The following is a 20,411-nucleotide window of genomic DNA, read 5'->3' on the forward strand; positions in this document are numbered from 1 at the left end:
CAACAAATAGTCTAGTAGCACCTTAAAGACTAACAAAACATGTAGATGATATCATGAGCTTTCGTTGTCACAACCCACTTCTTCAGATGACAGGAGTGCTGGAAGTCATCTGAAGAAGTGGGTTGTGGCCACGAAAGCTCATGATATCATCTACATGTTTTTTTAGTCTTTAAGATGCTACTAGACTATTTGTTGTTTTTTAATTTTTTCCTGTTACAGACTAACTCAGCTACCCCCTGAAGTCTAAGATTAAAGTAACAATTGCTATTACAAATTCTTCCATAATACAAAAATATTCTTACACTCTTAAATTAAAAAAGAAAACAATCCTAATGGTAAAAGGGTGACCATGGTGACAAACCCTGTTGGTGTGTTCCTGCTTTAAAATTAATAATACAAACTTCCTGCTTAATGCATCTTTGTCAACAGCATTAGACCATTCCTTTCTGCTAATCAGAAAGGATGTCTAGCAAGGTACGCTGAGACACATTACATTACATAAGGATACATTTTAGCTACATGGCTATTCTCTAGCTTAGTGTCTTTCAAAGTGGTCTGTGGACCCACTCTGAGAAAGCTGCTACCGGGCCACTACAGTTTGTTTACTTACCGGCTCTACAGCCACAGAGCCTCGCGGCTCCCATTGGCTGTGGTACCCTATTTGCAGCCAAGGGGATCTATGAAAAGCAGCAGCCCAGGTCATACTGCTTCCCGCAGCTCCCCTTGTCTGCAAATGGCAAACCACAGCCAATAGGTGCCATGAGGCTCTGTCATTGCAGAGCTGATAAGTGAACAAACGATAGTAGCCCTATAGCAGCTGTCTCAGAGTGGGTCTGTGGACCAATTTGAGAAACACTGCTCTAGATAGCTACTCTCCTCATGGAGGTGGTTTAACAGCACTGGGAGTCCCGCTCCTAGTGCTGTAGACTGGTTCACAAGGTGCTGTACAGCACTATAACTTGCTGTGGGTAGGGGGTTGTTTTTTCACAACCCCGAGCCAGGAAGTTACAGTGCTATGAAGTGCCAGTATAGACTTAGCCAAAGAGTAAGCTATGCATAATCTAAGTGGCTGTCTAAAAAATGATCTATTCATCTTTTCAGCTCAAAAAATTGTTTACTATTATTTCTATTACAGTGTACTTACAAAGCATCTGGGTCTTCTCTGCCTGAAGTGAAAGAAAATTCCCTGACTTTTATCCTTCTGGAAAGAGTGAATTTCGATGCTACGTAGCTTTATTTTTCACCCTTCAAGGGCCATCATGCAGGCTAAAATGGCATTCCAAAGCTCTGAAATCCTGAATTTTTCTAAATAATTTGTATCACCCTCCTAAAATTATAGAAGGTAGCCCCTAGCTTATTGAAGTGTCTAGAACTGGAATAAAAAAAATCTATCATCTTAATTCAATCAAAAAGATGTTTTTATCTCTGCCACAAAATATGGAACATTTCCAATATTGACAGTTTTAGTGAAGAAAAAAAATCAAACACAGATCTTCAAAGAACAGGACTTGTACCTCTCAGTTGGTTCTTAGGTCATGAGCAGTTAGGAACACAGAATGAATCATAGTGATCTAAGACATTGTCTTCTAGTTCACATAAAGAAGCAGTGAGCAAACTTGATATCAAATTTAGAAACTGAATATGTTATGGGGTGGTCTGTATACTGACAATCTAGGTATTAAATGTAGGCTAGCTGCAGCAACTCCAAGAGGTAAACTGTTGCTGTGTCTTCTCAAAGCTGATACTTCTCATGAAAAAACCTTTCTAGTCTTGATCCTCATTTACATGTGAAATTAATTTTTAAGATATTTCAGTACCATAGTCATGGAGAAGACCTTAGTTCCACATCTCTTCCATTCCATGAGTGGGAAAATATCTGCCAAATCCTAGTCTCTCATATGGATATGCTTGCAGGAAAAGCACATCATCATCATGTTTGGAATGACTTTTACCAAAAGACATTTCTTTTCAGAAGCTGCGTATTCTATACTTATAGGCTACGTCTACACTAGCATGAATTTCCAGAACTGCTTAAAACAGAATACTATTCCATTTTCAGTTTTTCCGGAAAAGGAGCATCTACATTGGCAGGCTGCTTTTCCGGAAAAGCCCTTTTTCCGGAAAAGCGTCTGTGGCCAATGTAGACGCGCTTTTCCGGAAAAGAACCCTGATCACCATTTTCATGATTGGGGCTTTTTTCCAGAAAAGACTACTGGGCTGTCTACACTGGCCCTTTTCCAGAACAGTGTTCCGGAATAAGGACTTATGCCCGAATGGGAGCAGAATAGTTTTTCTGGAATAGCGGCTGATTTTGTACAGTATAGCATCGTTGCTTTTCCGGAAATTCAAGGGCCAGTGTAGACAGCTCGCAGCTTATTCTGGAAAAGCGGCTGATTTTCCGGAATAAGTGGCCCAGTGTAGACACAGCCATACTGTGTAAGATCTTAAAGTTAACTGGATTTTAATGATAACTGGGCCTTGTACCAATAGGTCACCTCTTGTTAGAGGCTGCCTCAGATTTTACATTGACATGCTTATTTTTCCTGGGTTCCAGGTCCACGATGGCCAATCTGAGATGAAGAACAGAATGAATATCCCAGGAGATTTTCTGCTTACCTTGTCCCAGGATTGAAAAAGACTGTCTCTATGTTGAATTCTACTCGACTGCTGGGCATCTGAGCAGCTGGAACTCATATCCCAGCAAAAGGTGAAATAAATGCCTACTTTCCTAATGGACTCTGTAGCCATCACTATCTATTTGCAGCTTCCTCCAATAGTCATAAATTCATTCTAAAAATTCAGAACAAATTTCCCACTCTCAGACACACTGGGGTCTGCATAAGTCTCCTATGAGTGATCTCTCTTTGTGAGTAACATTTAGGATTATGTGTTTATCTGCTGCTGATGGTACATCAGAACATGAGACTGTGGGAAATCTGTCTGTGTACAACTTACAAACTTTAGTTTGATTTTACAAACTGTCTCTACCCTGTGGCAGGGTCAGTTCCACTCCTGGGTCCCAGATCCCTAGTCAGTCTACTATCCCACAGTCTAGGTCTTGCGGACTGGGCTACACCTGCGTTTGCCAGGGTTGGGCTTCAGTTCTCCTGCTAAAAGGGTGTGGAGCAACTGGGGCTGGGCGACCAGTCCTCCCCAGCTGCCGGTTGGAGTTTCAGGCTACTGGGTGAAGGGAGCCCAAACACTTCCTGTCAGAGCCCCTCACCTTCCCCTATGGTCTCTGGCAATGCTGATGTTGACTCTCTCAGCTTCTCTGACTCTCCTTATCATTTACAAGTTCCTCTCCACTCTCCAAACTCCTCTTCCACTCTCTTCCCCGCCCCTCAGTAGGGAAGGCTTTTTAAAAAGCCCCGTGGCTGCCTGAAGTCAAATCACCTGGCCCTTAAATCGATTTATAGCAGCCCCACCCCAGCTGCTTCCATTCTGCCCTTAATAGCCTCAGGTTAGCTGCTCCTGGCTGCCCTGAAGTAACCCTCTCTCTCATCTAGCCCTCTAACCTGCCCTGTCACAATCCTTATACCTTATGACTATCTTTTACCGGGTTCTGCCTCATACTTTCTGTACTACGAAAATGGAGGGGGCATGGTCAACACCAACCACCGAGTAAGCCAAATCTGGAGCATCAGATTCTGCACAGTTCTTATATAAGAAAAACAAAAGAATAATTCCATCCAAGAATAGACCAGTTTTCTTTAACTTCTCTGCAGGAGTTTGGGTTTGAAGAGTGAAAATCCCCAAACAGGAGGACAAATAAACAAGTTATTGATGCCAGCCTTTAAAATCATGGAGAATCAGACACACAGCTTTGGCAAGTGAGGAAGAGAGATACAGGATTTCATAGCAAGTGTAGTTGTTCAGGACAGTGCTATAGTAAATTCAGGATTCACTCGTGTGGCATCTTGACAGATCTCCTGGAAGGCTTACCAGATCAGCAGTCAGGATCACCAATGTAGTTCAGGACAATGATGCAGTAAATTCAGAATACACTGGTGTGGCATACTGTTAGATCTCCTGCTCTGTCAGTGATGATAAACGTTCAGCTGCATATGTTTTCGTATGCTCCCTCAGTAAATTGTGCCAGCTCTGTGCAGGTAGCTAGCATAACAAACTTTACAAAAGTCCCCAAAGACCACAGACTCAAATACAAAGGCACCCGAGTGAGGTTTACTGTCAAAGTACATTAACAGTCATCGGTAGCCAAATAGCCTCTGAGCCCCATGCGTTTGTACTCGTGACAATGGACTCAATCAATAGTATGGGTTTACTACTGCTCCCCTAGGCTGGCCAAAGTGTTAACTCTAATTGCCTCAACATTTACAGGCAAAAACAAACAATCTATAATACACACCTTACATATCATCTGACACATTAATGACACATTTGGTAACTCCCTTTGTATTTTCCTCCAACGCATTCACTACCCATTGTTATGCTTTCACCCTTAGTATTTCAAACTATTTTATCATGTACTTTTATGGAGGTCCTTGTACTGTCCTGGTGGAATGTATTTACATATTTCATGTGCTTTTATCAGCACTAGCAGGTCTAGTGCCGAAAAACACTGACTTGCAGTCAAACACCTACTTTTGGCACAGCTTGTCTATTACTCATAGTATAACTTTTGCTTACTCTGGTTCAAGATTAAACTGACTGTTCCTTCCTAAGCAGCTTACTTTGCATTCATCCTTATTAAACTTCATCCTATTTATCTCAGATCATTTCTCTAGTTTGTCCAGATCATTTTGAATTTTGCCCCTATTCTCCAATGCACTTGCAACTCCTCCCTCCTTGGTATCAACTGCAGACTTAATAATCATACTCTCTATGCCATCATCTAAATCACTGATGAAGATATTGAACAGAAACAATCCCAAAACAGACCCCTGCGGAACCCCACTTGTTATGCCCTTCCGTCATGATTGTGAATCATTAATAATTACTCTCTGGATAATGGTTCTCATAAAACTACTATGTTTTATCATAGCAGAGGTTTTCATTCATTCATAATATATTTATTTGATTCTTCACTGCAAAGTTATCACCAGCCTTCCAGCATCTCTTAATTACATTCAGGATAAACTTCTCTGTTAACTCTATTTACTGAGAAAAGAGATTTGCATAAAGCACATTAGTTACAAGTTCTGATACACAAGCACTGGTATCTTGAAAACTGAAAATGTACTGCATTTATTTTTTAAGAACCTTCAGTTAATTATTGAAAATATTTTCTTTCTCTGGGCACTGAAAATTCTATTATTTGCTCTTTTACCACCATAATCTATTTTGCTTAGGCAACTTGTATTAAATAATTAAAATGTTCACTGGTATTCATCTCACCAGTGCAAAGAGCTAGAAACCAAGAATGCTCTATCCATATTTTTGATATATTGTTTAAAAGTTAGATGGTGGTACTTAACACGGATTATTTTAAATACTGGAGGAAATGAGCATCTCTTTTCTTGTTATATCACTCAGATTTTTACATTATATAAAAATAGTATTGTATGACTTAGTAAATATCTTTATTAAAAAACATGGACTATTAATTTCACTCATCATCAATGACATGATAATCATGATAAATTGTTAACAGCGGTGCTAAAGAACTCTCACTAGTTAAATGGAATACAACAGAAACAGAAGTAAAAATATATATATATTTTAAATACACTATAGCAGTGGTCACCAACCAGTAGATAGGGATTTACCAGTAGATCTTGGAGACTCTGACAGGTGATCCTAACTGGTTTGGGCAGGAAGCTATCAAGCACTGGCACTTCAGTTGCCCCTCCACCCACTATCATCCTGCTCCTACCCTCTGCCTTGGAACTGCCCCCCTGGGAGCCTTGCTGTGCAGGGTGTGGGAGGGAGAAGAGGGGGAATGCTGATGTCAGAGTGTCCCTCCTCCCCCCACTTCTGTACCTAACTCCACACAGAGAGCCTACCTTAACCCCACTGTTCCACCATCCGGAAGCCATCTCAGTTAAACGGTGCCTAGCCAGAGCCTGCTTCCTGAACCCCTGTCCCAGCCCTGAAACTCCTCCTACACCTCCAACTTCCTGCCCCAGATGTGAGTCCCCCTGCACTCAAACTCATTCTGAGAGCTTGCACCCTGAAACCTCTCCTGAATCTCAATTCCCCACCCCGGGCTAAGCCTGGAGCTCTTCCCACACTCCAAACCCCTTGGCTCAAGAACAGAGCCTGCAACCCCAACCTCCTACCCAGCCTGGTGAAAGTGAGTGAGGATGGAGGGAAGAAAGGAGATGGAGTGAGCAGGGGAAGACCTCGGAGAAGAGGTGGTGTAGAAGCAGGGCCTCAAAGAAGAGGTGGGAAGGAATGGGGCAAGGGTATTTGGGTAGATTTTACATTGCACTTAAACTGAAAAAGTAATCTTGTGGTTGAAAAGGTTGGAGATCACAGCACTATAGTGCATTGTTAAGTTATAAGTTATATTTTAATAAGGAAATTATTACTACTACTTAAATTTCCCTCTATTGTTATAATTAGTACAGCACCACTCATGGGAACAACGGAGAAAGCACTATTGTAGGTTGCCCATCTGTGTTTTAACCATCCTCCTATCTAGCCCTGTTTGAAAAAGAGTTGAACAACATGGCTGCTAAAAACCAGTCAGCAGTAGCCTGTCTCCATCAGCACTTGTATTATTGCTACCACAATAGTGGTAAATTTAATGCTATGAAATTTAGTTAAAAAAGGTGTTACAGAAAGAGATTAGTGATCTCCAAAAAGTGTCTAAAAAGGACCAAAATTCATAGCAGTTTTCATGAATACATAAAAACAATAGTATAATTATATAATTGAAAATCATATTGATTTTACAATATCAAAGAACACGGATAAAATATATAAAATATATATCCCACATAATATGAAGTTCAATGTGTGTGCATCATCAATTGCAAGTTGTAGAACATGAAAGCTTATGCTCTAATAACCTAATAAATGTGTTAGTCTTTAAAGTGCTGCATAGTCCTGTCTTTTGTTTCAACCAGACTCCTTGTTATCTTTAACTTGGACATTAATACAATGTAGTTAATAGAAAAGATATGATAAAATGATTTTTGGAGTACAAGCATAATTAACTCAAAATACCCACTGAAAATATTAAAAAATTCTTCAAATAGTCAACAAATAGCATCATACCATAACTATTGTTATCTGTTTCTGCCAATCAGTATTGTTATGGTTCTACAAAGACTCCAGTGCACCAGACTGTTGCTAATTATGTATATTCAAGTGATTAGCAAGCACTTGTTGCCTCGTTCACACCACCTTCCAAACAGCAGCCTTTGAGAGGAGAATAGACTGCAAATTTATTGAGAGAACACTGTTAATCCTTTGGGGAGAATGTAAATGTAAACAGGACTACTCTACATCAAGGTGCTTTGACAACAACAATCATCTGCATAAACACATGCTCAACAACAAACAGGTGTTCTATTTCACAACTAGCACCGATTTGATGCTTTCAAGTAAGCATTATGCACAAACTGTTAGAAGTACTTTGAAACCAGCTGCAATTACTATAATTAGCTGTTTTCCTATACTTTGTTTCCCCTCCCCCCTCCTACCTGTTCAGTATTGTTTGTGCTGGCTGCAATCTGTATTCTCAAAATAAAACCAAGGTTCCAACCTCCTCCTTCCCCTCCTCCCCCCCGCTTTTTTTTGAGACTACAATCCTCAGCAAGTTCATACCAGTAAAGCATCACCTGTAGTAACAAGATGCTTTTTTTATGAAATGGTTTAACAGTCCTATCGGTGTCATTTCACAAGTACGACACTCATTGTCATGAACAGGAAAACAAGGACCACTTACTATTTTTATAGTGTTATCATTTTGCAAGCTTTTGGTGGTCAGGATTTCCTTTTATATCACCAGTAATCTGCCCTGGAAATGAAAAGACAAAGCATTTTTTTTAAATAAAAAGTGCCTCACACTCAGTGTTATCAGAAAAGGGGTTGAAGAATCTTAGAATCATAGGGTTAAAAGGAACCACAGTTTTCTAACTCCAGTGGCCCTCAATCTTTCCAGACTCCTTTACCCATTTCAAGAGTCTGATTTGTCTTGCATACATACCGCAAAGTTTCACCTCACTTAAAAACTACCTGCTTACAAAATCAGACAAGTGTCACAGGACACTATTACTGAAAAATTGGTCACTCATTTTACCATATAATTATAAAATAAATTAATTGGAATATAAATATTATACTTACATTTCAGTTTATAGTATATAGAGCAGTAGAATCAAGTCATTGTCTATTAGGGATGGAAATGGGTAAGCCGTTACCAGCACCTGGCCAGGCCGTGCTGCAGATGGGGAACTGGCAGCTGGCAGCTGAGCCATGGTTAACCGTGTAACCAATAGAATTTTTATCGGTTACACAGTTAATATTTTTATATATTTTCTACATCCCTATTGTCTGTATCAAATTGTAGTTGGTACTGACTTCGCTAGTGCTTTCCCATAGCCTATTGTAAAACTAGGCAAATATATAGATGAGTTGAGGTATCCCCTGAAAGACTTCTGCATGCTCCAGGTGTATGTGTGCTCCTGGTTAAGAACCATTGATCTAGTCTAACAAGGGTCATACCTACGGGGATGCATGACCCAGGGCAAATCACCTGTATGAGAACCTCCCTCCCAATATTTTTTATACAGGAGCAATCTGGCTACAGTGAACTTTAATACCCAACTATATAATTATAATAGTTATATTGTAGCTCTGGTTTATAATTGTAATAAAGTTCATATAATTAATAAAACCTGACTGATCACGATCAGTGTCACACCATCTACATTCTGAAATCCACCTTCCTGGACTTCCTTGTAGTGAACTCTGCTACCAGATCATGGTAATCCAGATTTGATACTACTTCCTTCTCAACAGACAGAATGGTAAATCCCCCAAGCCTCTTGAAACAGAGCTGGCTGTAGGTAGTTCTTAATTATTTTTAATTTGGAAAAACTGCACTCCACTGAAGCCACTGTGAGTAAGATTGTCAGCAAAATCCTGGATGCTATTGCTGAGTTTGGGTAGGCACTGTCAAGTGATTAAAGAAACTGAAGGACTTGAAGTGAAGTACTTGTGCCCTAAGGGTTGAATTCTCATAGCACCCAAAGTAATATTTTCTCCATTTGTCTCTGTGCCTGCTAGTGCTAGCCATTATATGCTAGATGGGTATATAGGTGTGTTGGAGTGCAGAGCTGGTGTGAACTGGAGCCTCGTAGAGCAGCAGAGTACAGGCATGTAGGGCTGGAGGTACACTGGAAGACTGGGTGATGCTATGTCTTCCTCACCTGAACTCCCAGTTTCTCCCCCCTCCCCTACCATCCATCCCCACTTGTGTGTCTCCCACAATCCCCCCCCCCCCCCCCGCAACCACTCTCCCTCTAATTTCTCCACTCCTCTGCTAATACTGGTCCCTGCCCAGGAAGTAGTCACATGCCTAATGCCCCTCACCTCAAAACAGACTACAGTCTCATCACAATCAAATTGCTACCACCCATGATTCACATTGTAGACCCCTACAGGCACCTATTGCAAACTTCTTTTGTCTAATGGGGTTGTGACTGAATCTGTCTGTGATTCATCCAGAGATACCTAGTACCTCACTCTCTGTTTAACAAAACAACTAGGGGGCTGCGCTACCCCCTCGCTCCTCCCCGCTCACTATGCTCGCCAACGCCTCTCTCGCGGGAGCTAGGCAACCCTGGCTCTCCCCCAGCCACTGGGGAGGGCCAGGCTAAAGCCACACCAGCCTGGTTCTCTTCTCCCTCCCCACCCACTGGCAGTCTGAATAACTTTTCAAAATTCAGAGCACTTAAGACTAAATTTTAAAATCATAAAATGGGGGGAGTCAGTGAAAACCCACTGCTATTTTTCTGTAATTTGCCAGTCCCTGGTGGGTGGTGGTGGAGTTTTGGGTTAACTAGGTTGTGGTACTGGTGAGAGGAACCCCAAGGCTGGAGCCTGCTGCTGGAGAGCTGAAAAAGCAGGGAGGTCCCTGAGGCAGGGGAACAAGGACTGGCTCCCCTGGCCTGGAAGCAGGCACTCTCACACACCCGGAATTAGTAGAGGGGAGAAAGAGCAGTGGAAGGGAAAAGCGTGGGGTACTGGGAGACATCTTTTTTGGGCTATGGGCAAGAGACCCAGATGAAGACTGGCTGCTGGTACTCACCAGTACAAAGTGGTCCCCTGTACTGGTGGAGAGCCTAAACTAGTTGCGCCCCACTTCTGTCCTACAGACAGGATGGCTCTGAATCTAGCCCCCTGCCCAGATGTGAGATTTATTGCTCTCTATTCCATATCCATGAGGGATGTTAGCCATCATGTATTTTAGTAGTCATGTAGCTACAACAATTTTTAGCAGTTACATAGTTACTAAAATACTCCCTGGGCACTGGGCCGGCAGACAGTGCACGCCCGACTCCACTCCGGAGAAACCCCTGCTACTCCACACTGTTACCTCTATATCAGAGACAGCAGTATGGGGTGGGAGGTGGAGCTAGTCCGCAAGGGGAGCCAGATTAAAAAAAATCAGCTCCCTGTGCACACCGGCTCACCTCTGCCATGCTACAACGCTGCCTCTGATACACAGGCAACAGCATGGAGCAGCAGGAATCCCTGTCTGCAGGGGGGGCGAGCTCCCTAAGGACAGAGGCTGTTCTGGTATCCTAGGGTATGTCTACACTACCACCCTAGTTCGAACTAGGGTGGTTAATGTAGGCAACCGGAGTTGCAAATGAAGCCCGGGATTTGAATTTCCCGGGCTTCATTTGCATATTGCCGGGCGCCGCCATTTTTAAATGTCCGCTAGTTCGGAATCCGTGCCCGCAACTACACGCGGCACGGACTAGGTAGTTCGGATTAGGCTTCCTATTCCGAACTACCGGTACACCTCGTTCCAAAAATTTATGCGGAGCCCCAGCAGTCCACTGATTGTATGTGTTGTACCTATCGATGTTTCCAGTTTGTCAACCTCGTGTAGCCCCTGGAGATATCTCGCAGAGCTCTGGGGCTCCGCAGAGCACAGTTTGAGAAACACTGATCTATGGTAACTGCTAGTTTTCTGGTCATGAGTTATTTTTTGTGAGAAGACTGAAACAAAGTAGGCATTGCGCAGCTCTGCCCTCCTATCATCTTCTGTTACCAGATTACCTTTCTCCATTGAGTAGCAGACCCACACCATTCTTGATCTTTCTTTTTTGTCTAACATATTTTAAAGAACCTCTTCTTGTTGTCTCCAACATTCCTTGCCTTGTCTTCACCAAGTTTGTCTCTATACACTTGCACTATTCCCATGTATAGTTCCTTGGTGAAATGCCCTATTTTCATTTCTTTTATGTACCCCTTTTGATTTGTAAATAGCTAAATAGCTCATTGCACAGCCACATTGCCTTCTGTGGCTCTACTTATCTTTCCCCTGTATTGAACTAACTTGAAGTTGGGCCTCTGGCATTCCATCTTTTAAGACATGTTAGCCTCCTTTGACTTTGTTTCTTCTGAACTGGACTTCCCATGGGACTTTAACTATTATTTCTCTGGGTTGGTTGCCTTTCTGAAGTCTAGGGTCCTTGTTTTGTGGTTTTTATGTCCTCCTTTCCAAGGGATCTTGAATTCCATCAGATCATAGTTTCCTCCCAAGTTCCAATCCTCTTCATGTTTGCAATCAAGTCATCCTTGTTGGTCAAAATCAGATCCAAAATAGATGACTTACTTCTTGTTTCCTGATTCAGAAAGTTGTCCCCTACACATACTAAGAATGTTATATTTTTCTGTCACGTGTGTTAGCTAATCTTGTTACCTGATTGTAGAATGACTCATCTACTTCCTCTTCCTGATCTGGTGCTCTACAACAGACATGCACCACTACATTGCTACTATTTTTTCCCTTTTTATGGTAACCCAGAGACTCTCAGTAGGTCTGACTTCCTCTTGAACCTCGGAGCAAATTTCTACATTCTTGATGACAAGTGCAACACTTGCTCCTTTTTCCCCATACCTACCCTTTTAGAACAAACCATCTCTCTCAATGCTGGTATTCCAGTTAAGGGAGCTGTCCAACCAAGCCATTGGTATTACAGAGAAATCATAATTTTCTTCATATGCCATGACTTCCAGTTGATCTTGCTTGTTCCCCATACTCCTCACATTCATATAAAGGCACTGAAGATATTTTGCAGAGAGCCCTGTGTAGCCAGACACAAACCCCATCTTGTTTTTCCACAAACCCCATCTTGTCCCCCCCCCCCCAGAGAGCAAGAGAAAGGCAGTCAGCCTTTGATGCCCTGGGAACACAGGTTTGCTGCCTGTCCCTGACTCTACCATAAACAGAAACCAGACAGTAAATGGGCTAGCTGACGACCCGGGGCCTCCCGTCGCCCTGATGGCTAGTACCAGTAATTGACACGCCTGCACTGTCCCAGAGAGGAATCTTCGCCCATCACATACCAGAGGTGCCCATTGTCTGCATTTTCCCAGGTGTGAATTATGCTTTGCACCCTTCGTGGGAAACTTGGCATTCAAAGCCATTTTTCCTAATTGGCCACTTGAGCCCAGGAAGAAGCCTACATGACCCAAGGGGTATAAAAGAGGTTCAGCAGCCCACCCCATTTGAGCTCCAATCATCTATACCTGCTGGCAGGTATTGATTGTCTCCCGAGGTCTGTGGGACGCCCAACCTCGCCCTACTTCTTCCCGAGGGATTGAGAGAAAGACGCTGGCCACGCCAAGTCTGGAACGCAGGGGTGAGAATATATACCTGCTATGTGTCTATTTTGCATGCATTTAATAAGAGCTCAGAGAACCAAAGGGTTTCATGGTACCTGTAAGTAACTTATTAGTGTAATTTCTGTCCTGTCCTTTGTAGTGTCTGTGTTATCTGTAACACAGTAGTAGCATTTAACAGCTAAATTTACCCTGTAACAATAAAATAGTAACTGTTTAAGCTTTAACCTGACTCCTTCAGTTGCTGTAACAGAACCAAGCACAATTTAAAAGAACTTCAGCCGGTCATAAGGGACTCACTGCCCTGGCCGTCGGCTGACAGAATTGGCGTAGTCGGCAGGATTGTGCTATTGGTTCACATACAGCAACATGAAGCCTGTCATGATAGACATGGATTTTAGTGGTATAGAGAAAGGGTTTGCCCAGGAAGGTTGGGGCAACCCAAAATGGGATAGAGAAATGTTAGAAAAGGATTGGGGAAATCCTGAGGAGTTGTGGGTACAGTTCTGTAAGTATAGAACTGCCTGCAAGCTAAAGAATGGGACAAAGCCTGAGTCTGTGGAAAGGAGACACTTTTCATTTAGCAAGGAAAACAGGATCAGGCCCAGACAAGCAGGCAGGTAGCAGATAAGATTGAAAGCCTTGTTATAGAACTGAGAAAAAGGCAGTAAGTACTGGGAATCTAAAACCTTAAAACATACTTACAAGAGTAATATCTGAAACAAGGCCAGTTTTTATTTTAGAGATAAGAAAGTGTTTTAAGAAAAGAGAAACAGAGAAGTTAAACTCTGCAGAGAATGGAGAGAATTGAGCAGTTGTGCAAATGCTAAAATGGTGTAGATAGAAAATTGTGGTTTCTTTACAGTCATTCTGAAGGAAAAATGGGCCCTTTTTCCAAAGGAATGTCTGTAAATAACCCAGGCAAATTTGACTCAAATCTGTACATTTGATTAGAGAGACTGCTAAAAGAACTCTAAAGGGAGGGGGTTCTATTGGAACTGAACTACCCCAATGAATAAAAAGGGAATGTAATTGTTGTACAGCTATGTAGAAATAGTGTAAGAAAGGTTCAGAGAGAATGTATGTGTATCTGTGTGTAGATATATATATATATATAGTGTAAATAAATGAAGTTTTAAGGTCCAGTAATCTTGTTTGTTTGTAGGTTTAAAACAAATTGGTTTGGTTTACTTTTAGTCCAAGTTGTTTAATGAAAGTACAAAAAAAAACTGTAAGCATAAAGAAAGAGTTACACTCTATGCAAAGTTTAATGTGGCTAAATAGTGTTATAAACAAAGATTGCACATTTTCCTGTAAACTATAGAATGAGTAAAAACTGCAAACAGACTAAAATGCTGTGAAAGCTCCAGGAGCCACACCAGGTTGTGATTTCCTTTGTGGTGCAAATGCCCTAGCTGGCAGCACAAAGAAGCTTTGCAGGTAATAGCTAAGTTTGATTAGCAAACTACCTGAGACCAGAAAGTTCAAATTGTAACCCTCCAAAAGGAAAGAAAAAGGAGGTATTGGTATTGCTATTTTAGTCCCAATAGGAGGTTGGGTATACTAGGAAAAGTTTAAATGTAAGCAGTCTTTTGAGAAGGCAGACAGAAGACTAAGAAATTGGCATTTGTAAAGATGTTACCCGTTTTGAACAAAATCTTGCAAAGGTTCGGGCATAGCCCTTGGTCTGATCAAGTGTTAATTGCTATCCATACAATTTCAGACCTACCAATTGGCTAACTACCTGTAAATATGTAAACCCTTGGCTCCAATGGAGAGGGAAACAGCTGCAGCTTTTGTCTTCTATGGAAAACCTGTAATGAGGTGTTCTTCAAAATTGGCTGATACCTCTGCTGCAGACATAGAGAGGTAGAAATGCATGTCCCTCAGTACCCAGACAGAGCTAGATTCCCTTAAGGATGGGTGCTGAGAGTTAGAGCAACTCAGATTTTTTTTTTTTGGTTTTTGTTTTTCCTCCCTCAGGAATATGTTTAAGAAAAGGACCAGGAGGTATGAGGCTTAGTGAACAAGCTCACCCTCCTTACCAAATTAATAGTAGACAAACCTGTGTCATTGGGAAAAGTCATTTAGCAGGAATTAGGATGGACCATAAGAAGGAAAAAGCATGTAAAAAAGGGGAAGGCAAAAGGTTTGGAGCCCTATGGGCAGAGTTGAAGGAATAAGGAAAGTAGAGCAGACATTGGAAAGTTACTAGGAATGAGAAACATTTTCTTTGAAAGGACAAAGCAAGTGATTTGAGGGAATGTGAAGATAAAAGGTGGACTCCATGGGAGTGTGGAAGGAATTAAGCAATGGTAGTAATATGTGAAGGGAAATCTTGTTTTAAAAATGACACCTTGTTTCTTTGCAGCCTCTTCCTTAAGCACTGTGCAAATCATGTAGGCAAAGAAACAATCAAATGTAAACATTTTGTCTATGGGCACCTTTGTTAAATCTGCAAAGGAATGAGCTCTATATATTGTAACTCTATTTTGTGGGTTTCAAATTAACTAGTTTTATTTGTTTTGGATAATGTCCTCTTGCTTAAAATTGCAAACAGACAAGGCACAAATTGGTTAGTGCTTCTGTTGGGCATTCAACTCTTAAGGACATTTAACTTTCTAGAAACCAAATTATTAGTTTAAAAACTCAAGCTTTGAAACTTAACTGTCTCTTTCAAGGCTGAGTTGATAACACTTTTGGCTTGCTTTTAAATTCAACATTATATGTAAGTACAGGCTGCCTGGTTATTTCAAAGGAAAGTGGACAGGGAAGGCTGTTGCTGTTTCAGCAGACACATCCACTGCACCCCTGTCCACAAACATAGAAGGAACAGCTCAGCTTGCAGAGCTGGCAGCAATCAATTAGCTTGTGAGGCAGGGGCCAGTACCATCTACACTAACTCCTATGCTGTATGGGCTGGAGCCACCCAGTGGATAACTAATTGGAAGAATAATAACTGGGAAATAGGAAAGCCTGTTTGGAGATTGGAATATTGGAAATGGATATACCAGCATGCAACCCCACATGCCTTAAGCATAAGTCATGTGTCAAAAAAATAATAATAATACTCTAGCTGCATAGCTAAATAACCTAGCAGATGCAGCAGTACAAATTTTTGCTGCCCAGGTGGATTGGGAACGCCTGTACATTTGGTTACATAAAACCTTGGGACACACAGAAAGCGATGAGCTGGTGCGGCAGGCACATGCCAAGGGGTGGCCTATCACCCACAAACAAGCCAGAGCTCTGGTACAAGCTTGCACCCTATGTGCTAAACTCAGAAAACATATAACAGAAAGGCAATGATTTGCCAGGCTAAAAGATAGAAAAATACTATGGGCAACCTGGCAAGTAGAGTATATTGGTCCACCGCCCAGCAGTAAGCAAGGGTGGGAGTATGTTTTAACTGAAGTAAAAATTGTTTCAAAAATTGGTTTTGCTTACCCAACCCGATGGACAACAGGGTTGTCTACGATCATGGGACTAAACCACTTAATAGACCTTGTCCCAACACCCCAGTTTGGGAACACAAACCCATTTACTGCACTCCTACAGGTGAAAGGGAGTCTGGGCTAACACCAATAACCATTACTGAGGCTTGGATTGTATCCAAGACCGGCGAACCTTATGTTTTATCACAGGAAACTGAGGCAATAGCCCTGAACAGTGCTCCAGTGGGATGGATCCCTCCCAATGCTGGTGTGGATCCGGGAAACCACCATGAACTTTTTATATATATATATCGCTTGCTGTTGTAGCGCTTGCAACCACTGTTGTTAGTTACAGACTATTGAAATAAGACATGGTACTCCAACTCGCCATGGTCTTCTTCCTCATCCCAACTGCTACTTCTGTACCAGAACACCTTACTTGACTCCTCTACTGGACTGGGAATCGAGTTTGTCCCTCTCAGCCCAAATGACTGGTGAAACAAGAGTGACATCTTCCGATGGGGACCGGTATGGTTCGATGACAGCGACTACCGCAATCCTCTAAATAACTCTGGGCGGAAGGCAAGGGAAGTGGCAACAAACGGTATGGGATAAGACATGCTGTAACTAAAAATGTAAAGCCTCAAGGCTAGATTGTCTAGCCCAACACCTAGGACTTTCGTTAACTCCCTTCCTTCACTCTATTATAAATACTATATTAACCATTTTACTTGTTGTAATTGCTTGCTGCATGCTTCTATGTATTGTTAGGCATTTTGTGTACACTGCTACCTCCTCTGCACAAATCTGGTATATGGCGTTGGGAAGTGATCCTAATCAATCCCTGGATCCAAATTATCTAATCAGACCCTGCTGATAGGGCGATTTTAGCTTCCTCCAAGGAGGGCAAAGGGTGCTGGCATCACCGCCATCTTGCGTTCTGGGACATAGTGAGGCGTGTCAAGGGGGTGGAATGTAGCCAGACACAAACCCCATCTTGTTTTTCCACAAACCCCATCTTGTCCCCCCCCCCCCCAGAGAGCAAGAGAAAGGCAGTCAGCCTTTGATGCCCTGGGAACACAGGTTTGCTGCCTGTCCCTGACTCTACCATAAACAGAAACCAGACAGTAAATGGGCTAGCTGACGACCCGGGGCCTCCCGTCGCCCTGATGGCTAGTACCAGTAATTGACACGCCTGCACTGTCCCAGAGAGGAATCTTCGCCCATCACATACCAGAGGTGCCCATTGTCTGCATTTTCCCAGGTGTGAATTATGCTTTGCACCCTTCGTGGGAAACTTGGCATTCAAAGCCATTTTTCCTAATTGGCCACTTGAGCCCAGGAAGAAGCCTACATGACCCAAGGGGTATAAAAGAGGTTCAGCAGCCCACCCCATTTGAGCTCCAATCATCTATACCTGCTGGCAGGTATTGATTGTCTCCCGAGGTCTGTGGGACGCCCAACCTCGCCCTACTTCTTCCCGAGGGATTGAGAGAAAGACGCTGGCCACGCCAAGTCTGGAACGCAGGGGTGAGAATATATACCTGCTATGTGTCTATTTTGCATGCATTTAATAAGAGCTCAGAGAACCAAAGGGTTTCATGGTACCTGTAAGTGACTTATTAGTGTAATTTCTGTCCTGTCCTTTGTAGTGTCTGTGTTATCTGTAACACAGTAGTAGCATTTAACAACTAAGTTTACCCTGTAACAATAAAATAGTAACTGTTTAAGCTTTAACCTGACTCCTTCAGTTGCTGTAACAGAACCAAGCACAATTTAAAAGAACTTCAGCCGGTCATAAGGGACTCACTGCCCTGGCCGTCGGCTGACACCCTGTTGCTTTTTTTTTTTTTTTTTTTTTTTTTTTTTTTTTTGGTATTGTAATACAGTTTTGATTTCTAGTCCCTTATTCAGAAATTAGACTCTTTCTCTTGTCTTCATTACTTGAGCAGAAATGCACACTGGATGAATTTTTGTCACCATCCTCCTTAGGACCTAATTTAAAGTTCTCTTTATCAGGTTAACCAGAAAATATCCAGAGATGCTCTTCCTAATATTTGATAGATGGAGATGGAGACAACACTGACAAAGTAATCCTCTTTCCTGGACTATCAGTCCATTGTTGAAGAAGCCTGAGCCCTCTTGCCAGTACCACCCGCCCATCCACACTTATACTTTTATGATTTGACAGTCCCTGCCTCGGCCTCCTTCAACAAGAGTGTACTAAGTTCTATTGATAAACAGTCATCATTCTCAATATACTAATCCAAATATGTCAAGACTGTTCCCTGCTCTGGTACTTTGAGTACAGAAAGTGGGAGCCTGCAAAAGACTTACCCTGCCACTAACGGCGTCTACTTAAAAATTCCCCAAGGTCACAGATCCCCTGACCTAGGGTGGTACTGTGCCACCACACAAATGCAAAAAATAACTCTTTTAAAACCCAGGAAGGCACATTTGTAGATTTCTTCCTGTGCGGTACCTTCAAGCTCTTTAACACTCCCCCTGAAGAGAGCTTGAAAACAAACTAATTTCTTAGTAGTTGACTTTTCAGTCTCAGGCATGTGCGTATAGAACCTCCTGCCTTCTAGGACACAGAAATAAGATCATAATGAAATCATCTTTTTGAGACTAAACTGGTTGCAAGGTATTATAGAGCAACTGAAAAAAGGCAGATTAAAAACACAGAATTACTTTCTTGGGATTCAATTTAAAAGTTACAGTGTATGGGTTACGTAATACATAGACTCAGCATACAGAAGTTCAACAATCCCCAAAATAAATAAAATAACTTGACCATGTAAGTAAACATTCCCTATTCTACTCATACCTCCGTTGATCTAAAACAGGGTGGGCAAAAGGGCCTCCGTGAGCAGGATCCAGCCCGCCAATCAGGTGGATCTGGCCTAATTGGCCTGGGGGCAGGGGAGCATGCAAAACCTCCTCCCGCCCTGCCAGGAGCACATAGCTCTTTGAAGTGCTACTCGCAAGGCAGGGGGAAAGCGGAGGAGGCCTCACATGCTTCCCCCCCCCCTTCCCCCGGCCCTATTTGGCCTAGAGAAAAGGGAGCATGGGAAGTCTCCTCTCATGCTAGGGGCATGAGCACCTAGGGGGAACATGGGGGGAGGGGGCAAATGCACTCCCTTGCCCCCAGACCAATCATTGTCTGGGGGTGGGGAACCCGGAAGTATCTTGGCCCCACCCCTTCCGCTTGATGTCCTGCCCCTTCCTGTGAGGTCCAGGACCACTTCAAAAATGTCCAAAGTGGTCCCCAGCCAAAAAATTATTGCCCACCCTGATCTAAGGTTTAGTCCTTACCAAGGTTCCATTTAAGCTGCACCGTAGCACAACCCCGCAGCTACTTAATCAACCCCACCCAGTCAGGCAGCTCCATGCACAGAGCCCTTAGCCCCTGACTGGGCAGGACTGATTAAGCAGCTGCAGGGCCATGCTGCTGCGCAGCTTAGAGGGAACCTCGGTCCTTTTACCTAGGCATAGATGTTGCTGAATATCCCATGCCTTGTTTCCTGGCTTAATTCATGTCTGTAGCTCTTCTCTGGTCACACAGACTGCAGCAGGAAGATCACTGCTTCCCATTCAAAAAACTACACTCTGTTTTCATTAGCTCTCCTACCTCCTACCAACATTTCCTGGAGACTCTCAAGAACCCACTGTCTTTGGGTTTAGTTAACTGAATGGCTGGTATGTGAAGAAAAGTGTAGTACCCCTTCCATTCATCACAGAGTATATTATTAAACATTTTTAAAAATCTCTTTTGGTTCAGTTTCAGTTGAAATCTATACGTGTCTTTTTTTTCCTGGTGGCTCTATAGTGTGTGCATGCCCACCCACCATTAATTATGATGTTACATGTTAATATGGCATACCATTCCTGGTTTTGTTTTGTTTTTTTACTTTTCCTCTTTGTTTTCAGGCCTCTTACTCAGAAATAAACAATTTCAAACATGTTCATAGTGTATGTGCGTGAGTGAGTTCAGCAAGAACAACTGAATATCTATTGTGCTCTCATAGACCAAAAAAAAAAAATCAATTATAGCCAGGGTTGGTAGCATCATCTTTTATTAAGGTTACCTGATACTTCCTATTGTAATACCCTTTTTTCAGTTGCTTATAAACTTGCCAAACTTCATTTTGGCTGAAAATTTCCATAAGGGTTATCTGACACAGCTAAATATTATTAAATTAT

At 42.4% G+C, this 20,411-nt stretch overlaps 1 protein-coding gene across 3 annotated transcripts in view; it reads right to left on the reverse strand.

Annotated features, from left to right (window-relative positions):
- AKT3 (AKT serine/threonine kinase 3) overlaps positions 1-20,411 on the reverse strand; it is a 258,135-nt gene that overhangs the window by 138,237 nt on the left and 99,487 nt on the right. Inside the window, exon 2 of one of the 3 annotated variants that reach the window (XM_006135203.4) lies at positions 7,856-7,927. The exons of the other annotated variants lie outside the window; for them this stretch is intronic. The gene's annotated coding sequence lies outside the window, so the exon portion shown is untranslated. The remainder of the gene's footprint in view (positions 1-7,855; positions 7,928-20,411) is intronic. 3 annotated transcript variants of the gene reach the window in all.

Source organism: Pelodiscus sinensis, chromosome 3 (assembly GCF_052426305.1).
Source record: "Pelodiscus sinensis isolate ZL-2025 chromosome 3, ASM5242630v1, whole genome shotgun sequence".
Lineage (NCBI taxonomy): Eukaryota > Metazoa > Chordata > Testudines > Trionychidae > Pelodiscus > Pelodiscus sinensis.